The sequence below is a fragment of the Henckelia pumila genome, chromosome 3 (genome assembly GCF_033568475.1).
Source record: "Henckelia pumila isolate YLH828 chromosome 3, ASM3356847v2, whole genome shotgun sequence".
Lineage (NCBI taxonomy): Eukaryota > Viridiplantae > Streptophyta > Magnoliopsida > Lamiales > Gesneriaceae > Henckelia > Henckelia pumila.
Window position 1 is genome coordinate 127,011,168 of NC_133122.1, and position 22,440 is coordinate 127,033,607.

Below are 22,440 nucleotides of genomic sequence, written 5' to 3' on the forward strand. Positions count from 1 at the left end.
CATGTTCAGCTCAGATTTCAAAAACAGATACTTCAAACTTTTATGATCAGAAAATATTTCGAACTTCTCATCGTACAGATAATGTCGCCAGATCTTCAATGCAAATACGATAGCTGCCAATTGAAGATCATGAATTGGATATCTGACTTCATGTGGTTTCAGTTGTTGAGAAGCATAAGCAACAACATGTCCTTCCAGTTGGAAAACATGTTCAGATCAATTAAGAATTGATACCCGGTGCAGCAGAAGTTTAAAAATTTTATTTTTATATATGGAACGATTCCATATCATGGGTATCAAAACTTTACGATTAAATTATGCAAGTAAAAATAAAATCACAATTAAATTTTTACCTCTTCAAGCAACGGCTTGATTATGGACACCAACAGAATTTAATCTGCTCTTCTTGTATATCCCGGGAACCGATGGCTTCACGATCAATCTCCGGAATAAGGTCCACGAACAGAAAACAGAAACCCTCTGATTGATTGCACTAGAAATCAATCAGATGTTTATCTATGAGAATAAACAGATTTGATCTGTTAATTCAGAAAATGATTTTTCGGAAAAATCACAGACCGAATTTTCTCAAAAGGGAGAAGGGAATTTTCGAAAAATCCCTTAGAAATTTTATGTAGTGTTCGAAAATTACAAGGAGGAATTATTGAGAATTTCGAACCCTACATATGTATATATATATAATTTCTAGACTAGATTAAGTTATAATTATGTTAGGACTCTAACTCCTTAGGGCCCATAATCCATAACTTAAGCCCAACAAGCCAAGCCCGTTATTATAGAAATTAATATAAAATTCATCATGACTCCGATTGATAAACCGATTTCACCAATGTGCACAGAAACCATTTCTGCACCTTTTAAAGTCAAGATAATTTTTCTGAATCCGAATTCAGTGATTTCCAAAAATACCCATCCCTATGTCATTTTAGGAAATTCCACTCCCTTTAGTTAAGAAGTCCAACTTCTCTTTCATTAAATTTAACTCTTTAAATTTAACTATCTCAACGGGGTTTAGTAATCCATTACTTGTGTGACCCTCAATTGTTCAGGGATACAGCTAGCCGTGGGCTCACAACTCCTCGGAACAACAATTTTCGACTTGCCCAACGAATCATGGTAAGAGCGTCTAGCAACATCGCCCCATGATTCCCTAGGTATCACTAATAGTGCCTGCAAGAACCAGTAGATTTTTGTTAGCGTACAGTATGATCCCTTCATCCATATATCCCGATCGAATCAACAACCATTGGTGCATCGAGAGTCGTTCGAGATTCGATAACTATGCATTACATCTTGGAGATCAAATAGAGACATCGCATGTGTTACTAGGAAAACCGAGTAACCTAAAACACATCATGTACTCTGGCCAGAGATTCTTCACACTAATATCTCCTCAGATCGCATAGGATATCCACACTCGCAAGTATGTGGTGAATCCTTAACAACAAAGTATTGACTTCTATATGTGTCGTAACTGTACCCAATCCCGACACCTGATGACCCCAATAGAGTCGGTAAACGAGTCAAAGTACAGTACTAGCATATAGAGTCTCAATGATGTTTCAAGTAGTAAGGACTAATGGTGTACAACCAAAACCGCGGACTTTATCCACTCGATAAGTGATAACCACTTGGAAAGTCCGAATAGGGTAGTTCGATCATTCATCATATGAATATCCATTTGCATGCTTTGAACATCTCCATGTCCATTACCAATGAAACGTGGTACTTGGCATCACAAATGCTAGTCTCAATCTCGAGCGATCCTTATCCTTATTAGCGGACGGCTCAATTGACTAGGAACTGTTTAGAATATACAGTGACTATAAGATGTGTTTCATAATAGTGATCTCTCTTTATTCACTATCTCATCTTACTTACACTATAGTATATTCAAGGTCTTTATCAAAACATCAATAGTATATCACAATATAACAATATGAAGAAAGACAAAGAAAATGCCATTAATGAATGTAAATTATATTAAACAAAGATTGTTTATACATAGAGTCACAAAAGCCCTTAGCCACAAGTTGGCTAACCGGGCACCCACTCTTTCACTTCCTGCATCAAAACACATCCCAATCATCTGTGAGAAGCATCACAATAAATAACAAAATCACCAGTACCTGAAGGAATTGTCAAGACTGGCGCACTCGTCAACCTCTTCTTCAGTTCAAGGAAACTAGCTTCACAAGCTTCAGAGCAAATAAATGGTGCATTTTTCTGTGTAAGCTGAGTAATAGGCTTTGCAATAGATGAGAAATCTTTGATAAATCTACGGTAATAACCTGCTAAGCCCATAAAACTTCATATTTCTAGCACATATGTTGGTCTCTGCCAACTGATCACTGCTTCAACTTTGCTTGGATCAACTGAAATACCATCTTCTGAAATAATATGGCCATAAAAAACAACTTTCTGCAACCAAAATTCACATTTTGATAACTTGGCATACAATTTCTCTTCTCGTAGAGTTCTCAATACAACTCTGAGGTGGTTGGCATGATCACACAGATTCTTAGAGTAAATCAAAATATCATCGATAAAGATAATCACAAAGTCATCTAGATATTTTTGAAATACTCTATTCATCAATCTCATAAATACTGTCGGAGCTTTGTTAAAACCAAAAGGCATAACGATAAACTCATAATGACCATACCTCGTTCGAAAAGCAGTCTTAGGGATATCTTCATCTCTCACCCTCAGTAGATGATAGCCTGATCTCAAATCAATCATCGAATATACCGACAAACCCTGAAATTGATCAAATAAATCATCTATACGAGGTAAAGGATATCGATTCTTTACCGTTACTTTATTCAATTGCCGATAGTCAATACATAATCTCATTGATCCGTCTTTCTTTCTGACAAAAAAAATCGGAGCTCCCCAAGGAGAAACACTCGGTCTGATGTAACCCTTGGCTAAAAGATCTTCAAGTTGTTCTTTCAGTTCTTTCAATTCAATTTTTGTCATACGATAAGGAGCTTTTGATATCGGTTGTGTACTTGGCATCAATTCTATATTGAAGTCTACCTCTCGAAACGGAGGCAATCCCGAAATCTCGTTAGGGAATACATCAGCGAATTCACTAACCACTGGAAAATCAGCCAATTTTGGGCTAGCTTTTAATACATCAACTGCATAAATAAGGAATCCTTCCGCTCCTTTCTGCAATAAATCAGTCATAAAAAGAACAAATACTAAAGGAATTTTGGCTCGTGATCCCTTACCATAAAATTTCCACTCATCAGCCATATCAGGTCTGAATCTTACAATCTTATGAAAACAGTCAACTGTAGCTCTGTACTTGGTTAACATATCGATACCGATAATACAATCAAATTCAGATAAACCAAGAACAATACAGTTTAGCTCAATCTCATGACCCTCAAACTGCAATGTACAATTTCTTACAGACTTCACTGATATAATAAATCTTCCCAAAGATGATGAAATAGGCACTACAGTAGCTAAGGGTTCAACAGGAAATTCATGTAATACAACAAATTGCTCAGAAATAAATGCGTGTGATGCACTAGTATCAACTAACACATAAGCAGGGTAACCATAAATAGAGCAGTTACATGCAATAACATCATCTGGTACAGCTTGTGCTTGCTCCTCAGTCAGTGCAAACACTCGAGCTTGTTGCCTCTACTGCTGGCTCCTAGCTTGACTTCCTCCAGCACAGCTCTGTGATGATGGCTGAGGTTGGAATGAATTCACCGAGGATGCTTGCCTCTCTGGCCGTGTTACTGCTCGAGATCCACTTGCACCCTGAGTACTTCCTGAACCTTGCTGTGGGCATACTCTCGCAAAATGACCCGGTTGTTGGAAAATGTGATAGCTGCCAAACACTCCTCTGCACTGCTCATTGGTGTGACGTCCTCCACATTTGGAACAGTAGACATCAGAAGTACCGGATTTTTGTCCACCTCTAAACTGTCTGGATCCACTTGAACTCTAAGAGCTACTACCTTACCACTTAAATTGTTTACTTTTTCCCTTAAAGAAATTCTTCTTACCACTACCGCTACCTCCAACATCAAATCGAGGTGGTGGTGGAATTTGTGGCTGCTCTTGCGGTTATTTCACCGGCTGTGGCACAAACTGTACTCCTTGTTGCCTGATTATACCTGCTTTAGCTCCTTTTGCACGATCAAGAGCATCAGCAAAATTGTTTGGTCATCCCGCATTCACTAGAGTGAACACTTCTGGATTCAGCCCGTTGATAAACTGATTAACTTGAGCTTAATCACTAGCAGCAATATGCAGAGCAAACTTCAATAGACTAGTGAAATTTGCAACCTATTCTTCAATATTTAATTGCCCTTGTTGCAAACTTGCAAATTCCGCTCCCTTGTCCTTACAATAAGAAAAAGGAAAGAACCGTTGATAGAAAGCCATTTTAAATACAGCCCATGTGATAACTGTACCTCAATTTTCAAACTCTCTCTTCGTCGCTATCCACCAACTCTTTGAAAGGCCATGTAGTTGATTAATCACAAGTCTGACTCGTCGGTCGTATGTATAATCAAGGGATTCAAATAACTGCTCGATATCCTCAAGCCAATTCTCACAATCAACAGCATTCTCAGTTCCTTGTAACATTGGCGGTTTAAAGGACTGAAATCGTTTTAACAGTGTTTCCATAGGAGTTGCAGTTGCACTCATAGTATCAGCAGAATTACTACCCTGTCCTAGTTCAGGTGTTGTCACTGGTATCTGCGGCACTGTCTGTGCAGCATTAGTCTGCTCTGGCTGATTCATTGCCAATGTCTGTCTAAGATTTGGTACTTGACGGGGAGACATATCTGATAATAAATAGATTAGTGCACAATTAATCAATATAGCATATACACAATTTCTGTCTCAATCCCTCCTCTGATTAGCACTTTCATGCGTCGTCAATAGATCGAATTCTGAATCATACTCATTCAATACATGCTGCTATTCAGATCAGATATTCGGATAGCATGTAAGTCGGAAAACTATACAGCATAATCTTACCATTTAATCACATAATCATGCGATAATAAAATTGAACAACGGTAAAACATATACCATGCGAGCATGCAATCAGTGAATAAAGCAATCAAAAGGACTCGATCTACCCCGCTCATCTATTCTCAGTCCGAGAAACTTAAGCTCTGATACCACCTATTGTAGGGAACTCGGGTTGCTAATCTCATTTTAGAGCAATTAGCGATTAATTAACAATTAATCATACACAAAAGAATACTCAAACCAAACTAAAAAAAATAAAATTTTAAAGGGCACCTCGATCGATCGGTTAAATCCTACCGATCGATCGAGCAAGAAACTTCATTTCTCGGGTTTGAACAATTATTGGCCTCGCTCGATCGGTTGAATTCAGCCGATCGATCGGGCAAGAAAAATTAACTTCTCTGTTTGCAAAAAACAGGCCTCGCTCGATCGACGAAATTCAACCGATCGAGCGGCCTCTCTGCCCAGAAAAACAGCAGAAATTCTTTTGTTGTCAAGTACAATTCAAGTCATGTTCTTGCATCCAAAATCAACTCAAATCAGGGTTTAAAAAATCTGGAACATGCATATATACATAAACCAAGTATCGGGCATAAAGTCATGCGTTTATTACATCAAACGGATAACATAAAAGGCATGAAACTACAAGCTACACAAAGTGTAAAAAGTGTACATCAATTCATATCCTTCTAACAAGTTTGATGCTATCCAAACTAACATACTACATCTAAAACTCGAGTCCACAAGTCTAGATTCTCTCTCGAGCTACCCTCGTCGATTCTGTCCAGCTCTTGCCCCATCTGTTGCCATGCACACATACAAACAAAGCAACAGCCGGATAAAATCTGGTGAGAAATTATTCTCAGTATAACCGACATATATAAGCGTTAAACAATTCCATAACAACTCTAAACATATCGACTCGAGAATAGAGTACAATAACGCATATATCGAATAAGAATTGATTCATTTAAAGTCGTTGCCATCAAGATTCGTAAACGATCTTGGCATGGATATCCATTTATCGTCGTCATATCTGACTCGAAAATAAGGTTGCCTCAGACCTTGGCAATAGAATCAATTCTAACATCATATCAATTCAAATTTAAAGATCCACTACCTGATATGGATGACAACATCAAACAAATAAAATCAAACAATGACCAAGTATGTGATTTTGGCGGGACAACTCAAGAAGCTTCATTCTTGAGTTTCAAATCCTTGACTTGTGATGTCGTCTTATACCTTCTTATTTTCTCGGTTCTTGAAGTACTTCAAATCTGAAAATAAGTATCAAGAACTCATATCACAATTCTATTTCATACTAACTCAAGTATCATTCAATCTTCATACAAAATCTTCAATAATTTCACTTCAAACCTTATTCAATTCTTCCTTCGATTTGAAGTTGAGGTTCTTGAGTCAATAGTCTCCAATTAAAATCTGAAACTGAAGAATATACAAGCTATAATATAAACAACATCTCAAAGAACATCTCAGCTCAATCATAGACTATCAAAACAGTCTCAAAACATGAATCAATGGCGTAGCGATTGAAAATCGATAACCAACATAATATCGAAACCATTCTAACTTCATATGCAACTTCTAATCAATTCATCTCAGTCAATAAACAATCAAAAACCAGCATAATCATAAGTTATACAAGTCGAAACACCTACTGGAAATCATAACAAACACAAACGATAGATGTTCGTCGATTAATTCGATTTTGAATATACAAAGTATAAACGTTCATGAACATGTATAAAGCATAAAAATCTAATCTCTGCAATATTTCAATCTTCAAAACATGCCTGAAAAAATAGAAACTTACACCAAGACAAAGTCCTTGTCGCAAGGATTCCAGAATTATTTTCGGAATAAAATCGGACAATCGGATCAAAAGTTACAAGGTTTTAAAAATCAAAAACAAAAGAGAAAGGAAGATATCGGCTTCTGTTCTGTAAAAATTCTGAATGAAATCTCAATTACACACGTTGAAGCTGACTAAGCCATTTAAAATCGGATAACTTCAATTCTAATTGCAATTTAGTTCCTAGAACTTCATAAATTGCAATTCAGTCCTCGACCCTCTTTTTACTTTAATTTCAATCCTAAATAATTTAAGAATATTAGAATTTAAAACAAAACTCTAAATATTCTCAAATTAAATATTTTCGGATTAAAATTAAATAATCTCAGATTAAATCTAATAATCCTGTGCCTTACAAAAATGCTATATTTTTTTGTATTTTTAAAATTTTAAATTTTATTTTTATTTTTTGTTTTCGTTAAAAACGGATTATAAGAGCACAGATCACGTGCATCGGAATACTATTATTAATGGAAAATGTGAGCGTGTGCATCAACAATTTCATTATTTTAAATTACTCTTTTGAAAATAAGTTTTTATGAAATTTTATATCAAAATTAACTCTGAATAATTTGACTTACTAGTTTTTAATTATGCTCATTGATTCGTTGTGTAAGGGAATGGGGGTTGCACATAAACAGTTTTAGGTGTTGTCACAAATTGTTGGCAACACCTACCAAAAACACTTTGAGTAACGGAAAATAATTAAAGCGTAAATAAAATAAACTAACAACCACTAAAATAAACTAAGATATTTAAGCAAGAGTATAAAATACTCTTGCAGCTCCTCAGGGCAAAACTTTCACTAAAAAACAATCAAAGAGTTTTACAAACCCTAAAATTATTGTAAAAATCAATACTCTCAAACATATGAGAAAATAAATCATAAAAACAACTCCTAAAATTCTATATGAAATAGAATAAATAAAGTAGAGAAAGGAGAAAATTCTTGATGCCAAAACTTCGATAAAACCAACACTCTTCGATCTTTGATCTTCAAGTGTTCTTCAATTCTTCAACGCAACAAGTGATCACGAACAAAATAAGTTTCAGAAAAATCTTCAGTTTTCTCACAATATATACGCACGTAGGCTTTCACAAAACTCTCACGGTCGTCTCTTGGTCTCTCGGTTCTTTGTGCACGCCTTCTGCAATATATATGCAAGAATCATTCTTTACATTGTTTCCTTGTATGCGTAGGATTCCTTAGACTTGATCATATCAAATCTACACAGATTGAGAAAAAAATCAATTAGATATGATAAACTCAATAATATATAAATCTCCTTAAATAAGGAATTATCTCAAAGTTACTTCATGTCCAAGAAAGGCAAAAGACTTTTAAATAAAATCTTTTTTAGACTTAAAAAGTTTTAGGAATAAAATATTCCTTTCAATCTCCATTTTTTTGTCTTTCTGGACAAAACACCTTTAATTCAATAATTCAACTCAACTCCCCCTTGATCAAAAGTCCCCCTGAATGTAAGAACAAACTCTTCCCCTAAGTATAAGCATAGGTGTTGGCACAGGATGTTGACAACATCTGACTACAACTCTTCATAACAACGCTCATGTAAAAACAGGAGAAAAACAAATAAGACATCCAAAAATAAGATTCTCGTAGTGAGCTTTTGTAAGGCCAAAAAATATTAAATTATTAATTATGGGATTTGAGAATTAAATTCCATATTATGGGCTAATATTGATTTGAGAAGTTATGGAAATGATAGATTTAATTTCCGAGCCGAAAATATTTAATTTGAGAATTTACGGAGTTTGAGAATTAAATTCCGAGAATTCTTAAATTAAAAGAATAAATATTCGATTTGAATATTTATGGGATTTAAGATTAAATTTCATGTTTCGGGAATTAATATGATTATTTCGAAGATGAAACCCGATCAGAGACTGATTTGCAAATATCGAAGTTGAAGGGTTGAAATGCAAAAGGCCGGGATTATTTGATTAATCCGTTTATTTAATTTTAATCCGAGTATATTTAATTTGGGAATATTTAGAGTTTCGATTTTAATTCTAATATTCTTAAATTATTTTGGATTGAAATTGAATTCAAATGAGGCCGAGGACTGAATTGCAATTAATGAAGACTTGAGGGACTAAATTGCAATTATGCAATACATATCCGATTTTAAATTAATTATATCAGATTGGATACGTGTATTCACGTGAAGAATCAGAAAATCTGAAGCAGGGGCTGAGACATTTTCTTTTTCTTTGAAATTCTGAGTTTCAAAACGCCGTAACTTTTGATCCGATCGTCCAATTTCTATTCCAAAAAGAGTTCTGGAATCCTTACAACAAGAGCTTCGATTTTCTGTAAGTTTTTATTTATTTTGGAATACTTTGAAGATCGAAATATTGCAGAGATCAGATTATGAGTTTATGTTTGTATTCTTGAGATCGTATGCCGTTCGATATCGAAGCCGGATTAAAAATGAATTAAGGAATGAACTTGTTATGATGCCCAGCTTGTATTTGATATACTTAGATGCTGTTATAAGGATTAGACTGATGTGTTACTGATTTGAATACATGTTTGAGTTGTATTGAAGATGAAAATGAATTAGATATTTCGTCGGTTACCGATTTTTAATCGCTACGCCGTCAATTCGTGTTTTGAGACTAGTTTGATAGCTGATTATTGAGATGAGATGTTCTTTGAAATGTTATCGATGATATAGCATTTTTATTCCTCGATTTCAGTCAAGTTTTGAAGACTAACGACTCAATACTCAGAATTCAAATTGAAGAAGAAGAAGTGAGGTTTGAAATGAATTTGATTGAAGATGTGTTGATGATTTTGACTCGATTCTAAAATGATTGAATAGAATGAAGATTGATATGAATGTTTTGATGCTATGTTTCAGATTTGAAGCATTCAAAACAGAAGAAATACGAAGGTATAATGACGACATCGAGAGTCAGGAATTTTGAAACTCAAGAACGATTCTTCTTGAGTTCTTCCGCCAAAATCACATACGTATTTATTGTTTTGATTTTATTTTGATGTTGTCGATCCATCTCAGGTAGTGGATCTTTGATTTTGAGTCGATGTGATTATGATACGAGAATGATACGAATTGATTCTATGCCGAGGTCGGAGGATGACCTTATTTTCGAATCCGGAATGATTTCGATAGATGAATATTCATGTCAAGATCGGATACGAATCTTGATGGCAACGAAGAAGTATGAATCAATTCTCGATCGATCGAAAGAAGCGTTATTTACTCTATTTGTTGAGTCGAGTTGAATAGAGTCATTATGATTTATTTAACGCTTTATATGTTGCTTATACTGAGATGATTTCTCACCGGAGTTTATCCGGCTGTTGTTTTGTTTTGTATGTGTGCATTGCAACAGATGGGGGCAGGAGCTAGTCTGAGATGACGTGGATAGCTCGGGAGCGAGATATAGCAAGTGTGGACTCGGATTTAAGCAGAAGAATGGTAGTTAGATAGCATTGAATTTGACATGAAACTTTGTTTTTTAGAAGCTCACTTTTGAGACTTGGTGTAGCTTAAGTTTCATGCTTTTTATGCTATTCGTTTGATGTAATAATCGCATGGATTGATTCTTGAGACTTCATATGTTTATATATGCAAGTTCTAGAATTGAAAAACCATGTTTTGAGTTGGTTTTGCATGATTTTGGGATTGGATTTTCAGCTTTGAAAGAAAAATAATTTCTGCTGTTTTTCTGGGCAAAGAGGCCGCTAGATCGGTTGAATCTTACCGATCTAGCGAGGCCTGATTTTTACAAAACAGAGAAGCTGGAAAATGTGCCCGCTAGATCGGTAAGATCTTACCGATCTAGCCGAGAACTATTCACAAAAAAAAAAAAATAGTTTCTTGGTTTTTAATATTTCTAATTTTCTGATTAATTGTTTTATTAATCATTAATTGCCCTAAAATGAGACCAACAACCCGAGGTCCCCACAGCTTTTAACCCTTAATAATAAGCTAGATCAGCCTTAGGTTGTGTGATCTTCTGCTCAGCATGCAGTAATTGAGCTTGAATAAAGGTTATATCCAGATTATTTGTAGTAGAGGGAGGAACAAAAACTTCTGGTGCAAGTGAGGACTTAGCAACATCTGCAACAACACCTGCGCTAATACTTGATTCAGACCAAGATAGGTCCATCTTCCTGTTTCCTCGCAGCAGTGCAAGTGAAATCTTCAGCACTTCCCCAGCTTCAATGAATGGCTCATCATCAGCACTTCCCACGAGGAAAGTAAAATTTATTTGTGTTCTTAAAAATACTGGAGATAAATAAAAGGGGATTTGGAATTTAAATCAATTAACATGCAAGATTAAATTAAACTAGAGAAATCAATTAAAAACAAGACTTGATATCGGTCGACTACACCCTTGAAATCATTCACTCAATCATCGATTCTCTAAAAATAATTAATTCTCATTGAATATTCACCATTGAAAATCTAATTCCTGTTCCACCTTAATCTTAGTTAATTAGACACCAGCGTTCTAGATTAACCCTTACCAATAAATCAACCCAAATACCAGTGATCTAGATTTAAATCTAAGATAGCATTCATATGAGTGAAACTGATGAATCTAGACAACACATGCACCAGCGGATATATTTAGCCTAGTCAATCGTTGTTCCTACGATTTAACAAATTCAACAGCAGAAAATATTAAACGCAGTTGCTTCACAAATTAGATGAATAAAAAAATTACGGATTTGAATTCTAATTTAGCGATGGATTGTACGAAAGAATTATCAGGTGATCAATCCAATAATCAAACACACAAGCATGAAATAAATCAGAACAACTCTTGATACTCGATAAAAATAAAACATTAAAAATCAAAATCTCACAAAGTATATAAAATCAAGGGTTTCGTCTTCCTTAACCAAGTACAAAAACTAAATGAATTAAAACTAAGAATAAGAAAGATAAAACCTAGCTGCCAGATATTTCTTCTCTCTCGCCGTCGAAAATATATTCAGAATGATTCCTCAGACTCTAAAATTTGAGATATATATATTTTAATTAAGGCTAGATTCCTTAAAAATAAAAATTCCTATTTTACAGACTTTTTTCCCGAACAGCCCGTCTCGCTCGATCGATCGATAAGATGTTGTAGATCGAGCGAGCCCAAAATCTTAATCCTACTGTTTTCAAAATTTTTTGGCACCACTCGATCGGTAAAGATTGACCGATCGAGCGACCTCTTTTATCTCTCAAATCTCTCGCACATCTCAGCAGTGCAGATCATCTTTCTTGTGCAAACAAGTTGTGCGTTTGCACAAGAAGTAGTGCAAACAAAGCTTTCTTGTGCAAACAAGTTGTGCATTTGCACAAGAAGTAGTGCAAACAACAATCCTCCAAGCGCAAACGCGCATGATTCCTTTGTTCTGCGCTTTCCTTGCGCTAATAACATTCGCAAACGCGCTTCTTGGTTCAGCCATGCAAGCACAAACGCGTGTCTTCTTCATGCCATTCCTTTTCCTTATTCTTTTCTACGCAGCAGCACATTATCATGGCGCAGATGACTTCAATTATTCCAGCCGAAATGTTACATCCTTCACTATAAAATCGGCAGTATGTTATGAAGACAAGATAAATGAAATACGAAAAAAAAATCTAAATTACAACATATAAATGCATGCATAACAACAAAAAAACGATATTAAAATAAGAAACACAAACATGACTATCAAATACCCCCACACTTAATCCTTGCTCGCCCTCGAGCAATTATGCAAAAGAAAAATGAAAACACAACAAAAACATAAGCAAGGATGAATCATACACAACATAGCCTCAGAGTAGTTTTCCCACAAAAAAAAACTCACAACGACTCTCGATTATCAATGATACACCTTCAGTCAAATGCGAACGTGCGTGTGTGACATGTTACCCCAGCTACATGCAACCTCAAAAGAAAAAGCTTCAAGACTGTTCGTCGACCTAAGACAATTTAGTGTAAGTCTCACAATCAAAAACTCTCCTCTCAACAATCTATCAACACAACACAACTCTCTTGAGATATAATTACGCACCGTCGGATTTTGCATCCGACAATTTTAAAGTCCCAATAATTACCCGCATGCTTAGCTATAACTAGATAGGATTTGAATTTCAATCCCCTCGTCTATAGCCCGTATGGAACTACAATCCCATTAGGTCCGCAAACTTAGCTATGAAACAATGAATAGAATTTTATTCACATTCCATGCCCGGATGGAACTATTATTTAAAAAAAATTTAAAAGTTTAACCCCGTTTTATCCGCATACTTATCCACAAACAAGACAAATCGGATTTCAAACATATTGCTTGCAACCTGGATGGAGCTAATTTTTCATCAATTCCTTATAAAAAAATTCAAAAGGTGCGCCCAAGAGTGTATATGTCATATCAAAGAAATTATCAATACTCGAGAACTATCATGTTCCACAAACACTTATTGCCGTGCAATGGTCCAACAGAAATCCACGGTATCTAGTACATCACTACACTTCACCAGTTAAACATGCGTGCTTAAAATATTCAACAATCAACCTACGGTTTCTCATATCCAATCAAGAGTAAAATTTTTCAAAAATTTCATTTTTCATTTTTTCACTTCCATCATCATAGGCTAACAATCATCATCCTGCTTATGCATACGAAACAAACAAAAACAAAATAAATGCAATGAATGTAATGAATGCACCCCCCACACTTAAATAAAGCATTGCCCTCAATGCATCAAAACACAAAACACAAAAAAACAACTAAATACAATGCAATGCAAAAATGTAAAACGAAACTCCCCTTATTTAAGTGTTGGCACTGTCCTCTTCAACGTTTGACAGCATCACGAAAAAATCATATTGAAACTTTGGCTGCGGAGGTGGCGGCATTCGGTTTCTGAAAACAACAAAAACAAAACGCAAAAACAAAATGAAAGATAAAAACTAACTAAATGAAAAGAACAATGAGTTTTCTCCCAGTTAGCGCCTCTTTTTCAGTTTTCAGCTTGAACCTCGGAAGCACTACTCAAAGTGCGGCTGGCGCCTAAAGTAAGTGTCATATGACACCACAAATGGGTCTTTGTTCCATGTGCCCTCAAGCTTGGATGTAAACAGTTAAAGCTCGTCACCTCAACAAGACTCCATAGCGGCCGGTAAACATGGGAAGAGAACATCTCGGTGGGCTCTTGGAAGCCAACATCTTTTGAAACTGGTACTGATGGAAAAGAAGGATTCTGGGGATGTGTGTATAATAATACTATCGATGAGCTCAAATCGATAGACTCTTTAATTCCGTCATCCTCAAACTCGAGTGGCAAAATATTTTCATCATACCTTATTTCTTCCATAACATCTTCCGACTGCGGTTCAATAAGAAGAGAAGATTCAAACGCCTCTAAATCTTCATCATGATTTGATTCACACTCCCAATCCTGGTTCTCTGAGTCATCATCATCGAACCAAATCAGGTTGGTCACTTCTTGAGTATCTTGCTTCACTTTCTGTTCTTGGTGTTCATGGAGGATTGATCTCTTCATATTCTCTATGTGCTCCACAAGGTGAAATCTAAAATTTTTTAGATCTTCTATAGCTTCCTGAGTTGATGCCACAAGCTTGCTCATAATATCCTCTAGCGGATGTAAACCCATTTAGAACAACTTCCCTCCTTCTTTTGAAGCTCAAATGGTTGGTTTGTAAAATTCGGGTGTGTAAGATCCTAATATCGATAATAGTCAAATTTTGTCGTATCATCCAACAGATGCATCAAACTATCATCATCTCGGGAAAATAATGAACTACCGGCTGCGAAAGCTCCTTCAATTACCCATCTTCTTGTCACTGCATCCAAACCATCAAGAAAAAATGTAAGGGGAGAACAGTTAGAAAAATCATGAAATCGGAAGATGGTCGCTAAATCCTTGAATCTCTCCCATGCTGCGTAGAAAGGCTCTCCGTGTTGCTGGATAAAACTTGTGAATACTTGTCTATTTGACATATCAAAGTATTAAACCACAAAAATTCTTGCAAAAACAGAAAAAAAAAAAACGGTGAAAGAAAAAAAATAATAAAAACAAAAACACAAATAAATAAAACGCCTTCCCCGGCAATGGCGCCATATTTGGTAGTGCTTAGTCGTGTTGCACCTAAATTAACCCAACTCAGATTAACTAAATAAACATGTAGTAGCGAGAGTAGGGATCGTACCCACGAGAAAAGTGAAATTTATTTGTGTTCTTAAAAATACTTGAAATAAATAAAAGGGATTTGGAATTTAAATCAGTTAACATGCAAGATTAAATTAAACTAGAGAAATCAATTAAAAACAAGCCTTGATATCGGTCGACTACACCCTTGAAATCATTCACTCGATCATCGATTCTCTAAAAATAATTAATTATCATTGAATATTCACCATTGAAAATCTAATTCATGTTCCACCTTAATCTTAGTTAATTAGATACCAGCGTTCTAGATTAATCCTTACCAATAAATCAACCCAAATACCAGCGATCCAGATTTAAATTTAAGGTAGCATTCATATGAGTGAAACTGATGAATCTAGACAACACATGCACCAGCGGATGTATTTAGCCTTGTCAATTGTTGTTCCTACTATTTAACAAATTCAACAACAAAAAATATTAAACGCAGTTGCTTCACAAATTATATGAATCAAACAATTACGGATTTGAATTCTAATTTAGCGATAGATTGTATGAAAGAATTATCAGGTGATCAATCCAATAATCAAACACACAAGCATGAAATAAATCATAACAACTCTTGATACTCGATAAAAATCAAACATTGAAAATCAAAATCTCACAAAGTAAATAAAATCAAGGGTTTCGTCTTCCTTAACCAAGTACAAAAAATAAATGAATTAAAACTAAGAACAAGAAAGATAAAACCTAGCCGCCAGATGTTTCTTCTCTCTCACCGTCCAAAATATATTCAGAATGATTCCTCAGACTCTAAAATTTGAGATATATATTTTCATTACGGTTATAGTCATTAAAAATAAAAATTCCTAATTTATAGACTTTTTTCCCGAACATCCCGTCTCGCTCGATCGATCGGTAAGATGTTGCAGATCGAGAGAGCCCAAAATCTTAATCCTATTGTTTTCACAATTTTTTGGCACCGCTCGATCGGTAAAGATTGACCGATCAAGCGACCTCTTTTATCTTGCAAATCTCATGCACATCTCAGCAGCGCAGATGATCATCTTTCTTGTGCAAACAAGTTGTGCGTTTGCACAAGAAGTAGTGCAAACAAATCTTTCTTGTGGAAACAAGTTGTGCGTTTGCACAAGAAGTAGTGCAAACAACAATCCTCCAAGCGCAAACGTGCATGATTCCTTTGTTCTGCGCTTCCCTTGCGCTAATAACATGCGCAAACGCGCTTCTTGGTTCAGCCATGCAAGCACAATCGCGCGTCTTCTTCATGCCATTCATTTTCCTTATTCTTTTCTATGCAGCAGCACATTATCATGGCGCAGATGACTTCAATTTTTCCAGCCGAAATGTTACATCCTGCACAATAAAATCGGGAGAATGTTATGAAGACAAGATAAATGAAATACGAACAAAACACTAAATTACAACATATAAATGCATGCAAAATAACAACAAAACGATATTAAAATAAGCAACACAAACATGACTATCAAGCTTTAATGTAAGTTGAGCAAAATCTGCAAAGGCCATGACTATGTCAAACACCAGTATGCCATAGTTGAAAGCAACTCGAGTTCCAATAGCATACAAGACACGAGCTTGATGCTTGGTGACCGCAGTAGAATTCTCAGAAGGAGTCCAAGTCTTCACAGCCATCTTGTGCAAGACAGAGTAGAAAGAAGTGATCTTGGCAGTAGCTAGCTTGTGAGGATGAGCTGGAGAACTTGTGACCAGTCCACCAGTGTTGACAGAAGTCATCACATCTAAAGTTGGCAGCTCAACGTCCTCAACAGAAGAAGTCCTCAGAAAACCATTAATAATGGCTGGACAAAACTGAAAAACCTGACTTCTCATGTACACTCTCCCATATATCACATATCTTAGATCCTTGAAGGTTTCAGTGAGATTGCAGTAGAACTCTCGAATAATCTTCTTGGGCCAACAGAAGTAACAGTTGAGAGCAGGTTTCTTACCTCAAAAAATTTCACCATATTCTGAGCTCCATAGCTCTCAAAATCAATGTTGCGCTCTTCCAAAAACTCTCGGTCAACGTACATATTCCAGGTATCTGCAATATTCTTGGAATAGAAAAATGGAGAGTAGGATTCATTCAAATTGTAATCTTCTCCCATAGTGTTGTCCAAGGTGTTGGCAACACCTTCCTCAACATCAACACCTTCCTCAACATCTTCATCATCTTCTTCAGAGTCATTAGAGTCTGACTCTTCTTCCAGTTCTTTCTCAGCATCTGAATCTTCACTCGAATCAGAGCTGGAGATATAAGATTGATTTGGAAAATTATTAGCAACTTCCTGCAACATTTCCTTGTCTGGTTCATCATCAGAACCTGAAGCAGTAACAGAAGGATTCTCTCCTTTGGATTTCTTCTTTCCAGCCAGGAATTTTGCAATAGACCCTACCTCATCATCAGAAAATTCAAGAGGATCAACAATAGACGTCTCCTCTACAACAAGAATAGATGTCGAAGCATCTTTCTCAGCAGAAACAGACGACGTAGTCTCTGGCTCTGTAGAATCATCATCAGAGGAAGATTCCTCCTTTGATTGGTCTTCTGTCACAAAGGTAATTGGGATGGTTGGAACAGATGGTTCCATTACACTTGCTTTTCCCCTTTTTTGTTGTACGAGCTTATAGTCCTCATCGGATCTTTCATCTCCAGACAAAATTTCAATGTCCACCAAAGAAGGTCTAGAAGATTGATCCATCCCACGAAATCTCTTAGAGGCGGTGTAGTCTAGATTATATACGTCTTGGAGCTTTGATCGGCGTGTCAAGGGTTTCGCGGGAAACACCTTGTTTAGTATGGACATGTCTGACATATCCTCCACATTAATTTCATTTTTAGGCTCTCCCGGAGCAATGGAGTCCAGGGGCACAGGTTCCTCAGCAACTAGAACGATAGCTTGAACGATCAGAGGGTGTGGTGATGGAGGTGTTGTGACACCTTCAGCAGCATCCTCTGTAAAACCCATTTCAGAACGGATGTCTTGAGGATCAAAACCCTTTCTTGCCATTAAAATTTACGAGAGTGAAAAATAGAGAGAAATTTAGGGCAGACGATGGATCAATTAGCGACAAAAAGAATATGAGAAATTTGAAGGCTCAAGACGAAAATAATATATTTCTAAAAACATATAAATCCCAAATTATATACCACTCAACCTTTCCTATTCTCACTCGGATTTATAGCCCATAACGGTAAAAAGATCCCTAACGGTAACAAATCCTAACGGCACTCTAATCTAATTTAATTAGGAAATAAATCTTTTCAATTTTTAGAAATAATCTAGGCCCAAATATTTCACCAAATATTTTCAAATCTAAACTCCTCATCGATATATAACACCACTGAAAAAAATCCAATCACTTCAAATTCAAAAATTCAGTGGATGGGGCAAAAATTCAAAATTTTGTTTGATCAGAATTTCTAACCTTTCGGCCAATAATATTCACAAATAAAAATATGCATGTCCTAATTATGTCTAAAAAATAGTGTGAAATAAAAATAAAATGCAATCATATGCAAAAATATATGTTGACGAGTGAGGTGTTTTCCACGATGTTGGCAACATTTTTCAGCAACAATTCAGGATTCAGAAAAAATTTTGGTATCCAATTCATTATTGCAGAAGTGGTAGCCTACACACTAAAAAAACGATATTCAACGGACCCCTTTAGGTAGCCTTTTCCATTTGCTTCCGATTGTTCAATCTAATTTGTTGATTGAATTGATTATTTTTAACATTTTTGTTAATTTGAGTTTCTGAAATTGCAAAATCATTTTTCACTTGGGACAAGATCATGGAATACATATACATCCCTCCACTACTTTGTGATTTAGTCAGAACTCTTCTTCAATTAAATCTTATTAAACTGTAAAAAAATTTGCAAAGAATCATGAGTGAAAACACGTCAATGGTTATAAAGTATCAAACACTTCACAAAACAGAATGAATGCATGAATGCAATATGTCTAAGATCCTAAAAATGCACATGCATGAAAAGGTGTTGTCACAGGGTATTGGCAAAACTCCTGACAACATCTCAGTTTTGTCTATAATGCACACACACTGAGAGACTTCCTTAGACCGGAAAATCTCTCAAAATCCAAATCTTTGTGAATATATCAGCTAATTGGTTATTGGTTCCAACAAACTCAATTAAGATCATGCTCTTCTCGACCAAATCTCAAATGAAGTGATGTCTAATGTCAATGTGTTTGGTTCGAGAGTGTTGTACTGGATTTTTGGATATATCAATGGCACTAGAATTATCACAATACATAATAGGAGTATCACTCTTAATTCCATAATCATTCAGCATTTGATTCATTTATAGGAGTTGTGAGCAACAACTACCTACAGCAACATATTCAGACTGAGAAGTAGAAATTGAGACACAATTTTGTTTCTTACTATACCATGACACTAAGTTATTTCCTAAGTAGAAACATCCTCCTGAAGTGCTCTTTCTTTCATCTAAATCCCCAGCCCAATCAGCATCATTAAACCTTACCAAATTTGAATTGGTTTTTTTAGTGTACCACAAATACAAATTCAAAGTACCCGCCCCTTTAAGTCAGTAATTTTTGGGTTAGACTGATATCTAGCACACAGACAAACACTATACATGATATCGGGTCTAGTAGCACTCAAATACAAAAGACTACCAATCATGCTTCTGTAGAGGGTGTTGTCAACACCTTCAGCAACATCCTCCCTAGACAGTTTTTCATTAGACCCCATAGGTGTACGCATGTGTTTAGTGTTGTCATACATAAACTTTTTCACCAAATTTTTAGCATATTTGCTTTGACACAAAATATACCATCATGCATTTGTTTCACTTCCAATCCCAAGAAATAAGTTAACTCACCAACCATGCTCATCTCAAATGTAAAAGACATGCACTTCACAAAATTATCAACAAGTTTATCATTTGAAGCACAAAAGATTATATCATCTAAATAAACTTGGCTAATTAAGATATTAACTTGAGACTTTTGCACAAATAAAGTCTTATCAACTTCACCTCTTTTGAAACCAAGATTGAGCAAGTATTCGGTCAATCTTCCATACCATGCACGTGGTGCTTGCTTCAATCCATACAATTCTTTTTTCAACTTATACACATAATCAAGATGATTTGGATCCTCAAACCCTTTATGTTGTTTTACATAAATTTCTTCATTTAAGATCCCAGTCAAAAAGGCACTTTTTCATCTATTTGAAAAGGTTTCATTCCCATATTACATGAAATAGCAAGCAAAAGTCGGACTGACTCAATCCGGGCTAAAAGAGCAAAGGTTTTATCAAAATCCACCCCCTCAACCTATGTATACCCTTGAGCTACCAACCTAGCTTAATTTCTAATGATAATTCCCTACTCATCGGTTTTATTTTTGAAAATCCATTTAGTTCCTATAACGTTACCATGAGCTGGACACGGTACTAAGTACCAAACATCATTCCTAACAAATTGTTCTAATTCTTCATGCATAGCATTGACCCAAAATTCATCTTTTAAATTTTTTTCAACCTTGTTGGGTTCAATTTTTGACACAAAGCAAGAAAATCTTACCTGAGAATACGTAGAGCTTATGCACATCAAACCTGCCATCTTTCAGTAATTCACTTTCTCTTTCCTTCGAGTTTGCATATTTCCATGTATATCTCCAATAACTTGTGATGTTGGATGGTTCTTCTGAATTTTTCTTGGAATATTCTTTACAACTTCATTCACTTCAATGTCCTCATCATTATTCTCATCAGTAAGTTGTTCAGATTTTGATTCTGTAATTTCTGCAGAGGGTGTTGTCGGAGGTGTTGTAACACCTTGGACAACATCTAAATTTCCAGAATTATCAAGCAGATCATCAAATTCATCATCAGCTGTTTTCTTATTTAGATCTGTAAAATCATCAAATACTACATTAATAGACTAAAAAATAGTTCTAGTTCTCAAGTTATACATCCTATAGGCTCGGCTATTTGATGAATATCCCAAGAACTAAAACTTATCACTCTTTGCATCAAACTTAGCAAGATGATCTCTATCATTCAAAACGTGACATACAAAACCAAAAAAATGAAAATATTTAAGGTTTGGTCTCTTTCCCATGAGAATTTCATAGGATGTCATAGTAGTACCATTTCTTAAATAAACTCTATTTGAAATATGACATGTAGTATTCAAGGCTTCAGCCCAAAAATGTTTTGAAATGTTTTTCAAACTTAACATCACTCTTGCCATCTCTTGCAAATTTCTATTTTTCCTTTCAGCAATTCCATTTTGTTGTGGAGTTTTAGGAGCAAAAAATTCATGAGAAATACCTTTCTTATCACACAAACTTGCAAAAGAAGAGTTTTCAAATTTCTTACCATGATAAGTGTGAATTTTGATTACCTTCAGGTTGTGGAGATTCGAAATCTTAGTGAGAAATTTCTTGAAGACATAAAATGTGTCTGATTTTTCTCTCAAAAAATTCACTCAAGTATATCGTGAAAAATCATCAACACAAACAAAAGAGTATTTCTTACCACCAAAGCTTTCAACATCCATTGAACCCATTAAGTCCATATATTAGCTCAAGGCAGCGTGTTGTCACAGATGTTGGCAACACCTCATGTGACACCCTAGTCTGCTTCCCTTTTTGACATGCTTCACACACAAATGGAATACCAGATTTTAAGTTAGGCATACCTCTAACAACATCTAACTTACTTAAATTCTTTAGTGTCTTGAAATTTGCATGACCCAATTTTTGATGCCATAGGTCAAATTCAGTCACTTTTGTGTGTCTACAAGCCATCTCTTCTCCAAGTTGATAGCAGTTGTCGGATGACCTTGTACCTTTCATAACACACAAATTAAAATTATCAAATACTTTTCATACTTTCTTATCAAATTGCACATGCAAATTATCATCACAAAGTTGACTAATGCTCATTAAATTTGCGGTAATCCCTTCAACATGAAGCACATTTCGAAGCTTAGGAAAACCAAAAACATTCAGTGTTCCTTTTCCAACAATGTTTCCTTTTGAACCTCCTCCATAGGTTATTTTACCACTTTTCTGTTCAACATAGTCAGTGAGAAACTTCTTGGAACCTGTCATATGACGTGAACTACCGCTATCAAAGTACCAAGCACCTGAAACATTAGTTCTTAAAGCAGTATAAATCATATAATAGTGAATATCAGCTTTTGGTATCCAAATCTTTCTCACAGTAGATCTATTTTTGTAGATGTTGTGTGAGGGTGTTGGCAACACCTTCAATGCAGATCTCTGTTTGTAGTCTTCCTGCAGCTTGAAAC